Genomic DNA, 1,008 nt, shown 5'->3' with positions numbered 1-1,008 from the left:
CATGATGATGTTCTTGAGTTTGTGCGTGATTTGATTTTTGGATCGTGAGTGTGTACGATCTGTGTGTGGTCTTGTGCTTGAAACCCTAGGGTTTTCTTCAAGAGAAGACAAAGAAGGTTCGAGATTGTATCTCGAGAAGTCTGAAGTGTTAACTCAGACTTTAGGGTTTTGTTTCTTTGCCTTTTGGGCCGAACTGGGTCTATTTGGACTCTTCTTGTTTTTATTTTTGTCATTTTTGTTGTGGATGCATGACTTAAATTGCTTAAATACCTTAATTTGTTTTTGTGTATTGATTGTATATTCTTGAGTGTTAAGAGTTGCAGATTCTAACAATCAATTATGAGAATATGTATATGCATTATTAAAATTTAGAGCTAATATTTGTATGTTTAATGTTAATAAACTAGAATTTTGGTAGCTAAAGTTGTTAAATAAACCCTTGTAACTCAACTGTACATGTATCTCATGGCCCATAAGCAATTTGTTTTAAAAAAAGAAAAAACAAAAAATGAATTGTAACTAAGGGAATTATTTACAACAATTTATACAGTTTGGGAAAAAATTTTGTAACAAAAAAAAATCAAGGACAAAATTTTATAAGGGTCATAGTTTAGGTGGAAAATATCTTATTTATTATTATTATTATTAGTAGTAGTATTAATAATTATGCCAAATTGCCAATACTAATCTACTAAGTTATTTTACATTAATATATTTCTTATTCCTTACACACCACCATATATTATTTCCATACGGCAACAGCTTTATTAATTTCTTGAATTTCTTTAATTTTTTCAACTCACTCTTTTATTTTAATATAAGTCCATTCCATTCAAAATAATAAAAAATATATATATAAGTCCAATAATTATCCTCCCTAATTAGAAGAGAAAAAGAAAAAGGACAGTACAAGCCTATGAATTAGGGATCTTTTTGTGGTAGGTAAGAGGAGAAGGTCAAATAATTCAGTTAGATTAATTGTCTAAATCACAAACTAATGAACTTTAT

This window comes from Cannabis sativa, chromosome 3, assembly GCF_029168945.1.
Source record: "Cannabis sativa cultivar Pink pepper isolate KNU-18-1 chromosome 3, ASM2916894v1, whole genome shotgun sequence".
NCBI classification, from domain to species: Eukaryota; Viridiplantae; Streptophyta; class Magnoliopsida; order Rosales; family Cannabaceae; genus Cannabis; species Cannabis sativa.
This window is presented reverse-complemented; position numbering follows the sequence as displayed.